At 44.9% G+C, this 3,314-nt stretch overlaps 1 non-coding gene across 1 annotated transcript; it reads right to left on the reverse strand.

The window, feature by feature from the left end:
• Window positions 1-1,201: 1,201 nt before the first annotated feature.
• On the reverse strand, window positions 1,202-1,308 carry LOC118481457. The gene has a single exon (XR_004865666.1). It is a non-coding gene; the product is annotated as a small nucleolar RNA R71 (small nucleolar RNA).
• Between the last annotated feature and the right edge of the window lie 2,006 nt (window positions 1,309-3,314).

Raw genomic sequence — 3,314 nt, forward strand, 5'->3', positions numbered from 1 at the left:
ATCTTGTCTATCTGTTTTTATTTTATTTTATTTTTCAGCATTTAGTTAGTTTTTATTTTCTTAGATTAAAACATTTTTCTTACTTTTTGATTTGATTAGACGTTGAGGATAAACCGGTATTAAAAGCTCTTGTGTCCTTGGACGACCTCGGTATCTTACCAACACTATACTACGTCCACGATGGGTGCACTTGCCCATATGTGTGTTTAGTGTTAGTAAATATCGTGTTTTTATAAATTTAAAACTTGGCTAAAAGTGTAAAAAGGGCTTAAATATACATCTAAAATATATCGCACTACACACGCATCAAGTTTTTGACGCCGTTGCCGGGGACACAAGGATTTTAAGAAAGTTAGGAATCAACGGCCTAATCACATTTTTATTTTTTTTTTAATTTTTAGGATTTTTCTTAGTTTTTCAGCTTCTGCAGAGCTCAGCACGGGGCCGTGCCTGGTCGGACACGGGCCGTGCCCAGCATTGTTACTGGAAGTTTTTGTTTTCCAAGTTACAGAAGGCTGACCACGGGGCCGTGCCGGTGCAACACGGGGCCGTGTCCAACTTCCAGTAACTGGGGATTTGGGAAACAATCACTGAAACTCCGACCACGGGCCGTGTTCGCTCAACACGGGGCCGTGGTGAACCTTCTGACCAACATTCTTTTCTGTTTTTATTGCAGGACTTGGAACCCGACGCCAACCTTACGTAGTGTATGAGCTCCAGTTCCAATAAAGACATAAAAGAACCACTAGAAGAACCCGAACGCTTTCTCAGAAAAAGGTTAAAAGCCAAAAACCAAGAGAAGGTTTCGGGTGATCCACCTCCAATGGCGGACCAACGTACCCTTATGAATTATCTACGACCCACCGTAGGTAATTTAGGCGCCGCTATCAATGCTCCGAATGTCGAAGCTAATAACTTCGAACTCCGGCCGCATTTGATACAAATGCTCCAAAACTCCGCAACCTTCCATGGGCTTGCGGACGAGGATCCCCATCTACATATAACTAATTTCTTGGAAATATGTGATACTATTCGGATCAATGGAGCATCAAACGACGCCATCCGCCTCCGTATGTTTCTCTTCTCACTAAAAGACCGAGCGAAAGCTTGGCTCAACGCCCTCCCAGCTGGATCGGTAAACACCTGGGATGAACTAGCCCAAAAATTTCTATATAAGTATTTCCCTCCCGCTAAAACTGCTAAGTTAATGACTGAAATTAATACATATTCACAAGAGGACGGGGAATCCTTATATGAAACTTGGGAAAGGTTCAAGGAGCTATTACGCAAGTGTCCCCATCACGGCCTCGCAATATGGCAACAAGTATCCACTTTCTATAATGGATTGTTGCCACACACTAGGCAGACACTTGATTCTAGCTCCGGGGGACTTTTAGGTAATCGACGCCCACACGAAATATATAATCAAATTGAGGAAATTGCTCAAACCAATTTTCAATGGCATACCCCCCGGGGAAATAAGTCTATCGCCCCGGGCGCCCATAAGGTCGATGAAAGCACTTCTTTACAAGCCCAAATCGAGGCCCTTTCTTCAAAAATAAAAAAATTGGAAATGACAAAAACAGTCTCGGTTATGGCTTGTGAAGGGTGTGGTGGGTCACATGAAAATTGGAGTTGCATGAAAGAAACAGACGATCAACAAGAAATGGTAAACTACATTGATAATAGACCTAGGCCGTCGGGTCCCCCAGCGGGAACTTACAACCAAGGATGGCGAAACCACCCAAACCTTGGTTGGAGGGAACCCGGCAATAGTAGTAACCAACAAACCCAACGAACAAACTTTCAGCAACCAAGAAATGAGTCACAAAATTTCACTCAACAACAAAGTGGACGAGAAAGGCTCGAAGATACTGTATCTCGCCTCGTCTCCGACACTGATAAGAAAAACTCAGAAAGATTTCTACAATTAGAATCAAATTTTAGAAATCAACAAGCTAGTATTCAAAACATAGAAAAACAACTAAATCAAATAGCTCAAAATTTTTCCGAGAGACCGCAAGGCGCATTACCTAGCAATACCGAAACGAACCCAAAAGCGCAAGTTCATCTCATCACACTACGGAACCGCACCGTAGGGCCTGCAGAAGCGCTGCCACCAACGGAGGAAACAGTACCCACACCTCTGCAGGAAAAGAACTCCCCTCCGTCACCAGAGCCTACCAAGGCTCCTCGAGTTCCATACCCCAGTAGGTTAATTCGTCAAAAGACCAATGAGCAATTCGCAAAGTTCGAAAGTCTGCTAAAACAATTGCATGTCAATATTCCTTTTATCGAAGTCCTAACCCAAATGCCCAAGTACTCTAAATTCATGAGGGACTTCCTTACACATAAAAAGAAAATTGAGAACTTGCAATTAGTCAATTTAGGCGAAGAATGCTCTGCCCTCGTACTGAATAAACTTCCCCAAAAGAAAATCGATCCCGGAAGCTTCACGATTCCTTGCTCAATAGGGGAATCACCCGTTCGTAATGCCTTAGCCGACCTTGGGGCTAGCATCAACCTCATGCCCTCATCAATGTTTAAAAGACTCGGCTTAGGAACCACAAGCCCTACAAAAATGAGCATACAACTCGCTGATCGATCCGTCAAATTCCCACAAGGTGTCATCGAGAATGTCTTGGTAAAGGTAAGCAGATTCGTTTATCCAGCTGACTTTGTTATACTCGATATGGAGGAAGACACCGAGGTCCCCCTTATACTAGGGAGACCCTTCCTGGCCACCGCCCAAGCAGTGGTAGATATGAATGACGGGACACTCACCTTGAGGTACGGGGATGATGAAGTGAAATTCGGGGTTGGGAAGAGAATAGAGGACGACGACCCGGTCAATTACATGAAGGTTATTGATTCGAGCTTGGATGCTGCTCTCCGACGGTGTAACATGGGACGCCAGACATCCCACTCAGAAAACATATAACCTCGCATTGGGTCTAGCCAAGGACCCTTATAAACGTGGCGCACCACGGAGGCATTCCGCGGAACTATCCTTAGTTAGTTTAATCTTTTAGTTTTAATTTGCAGAATAAAACACACTCATGGTGGTAATGGATGAAAAAGGGAACGAGAAACATGGACCCATGCACGAAGAACAGAGCAACCCGACACAAATCTTCATCACAGAAGGCTCAACACGGGCCGTGCCCAACCAACACGGCCCCGTGCTGAGCCACCTGCAGAAAAACACCCAGTTCAGGTGACTGGACACGGGCCGTGTTCAGCGGACACGCCCCCGTGTCCAGGCTTCTGTCTTAACTCTTTAATTTCTGTTACTGGCACCTGACCACGGGGTC

This window comes from Helianthus annuus, chromosome 8, assembly GCF_002127325.2.
Source record: "Helianthus annuus cultivar XRQ/B chromosome 8, HanXRQr2.0-SUNRISE, whole genome shotgun sequence".
Taxonomy (NCBI): Eukaryota; Viridiplantae; Streptophyta; class Magnoliopsida; order Asterales; family Asteraceae; genus Helianthus; species Helianthus annuus.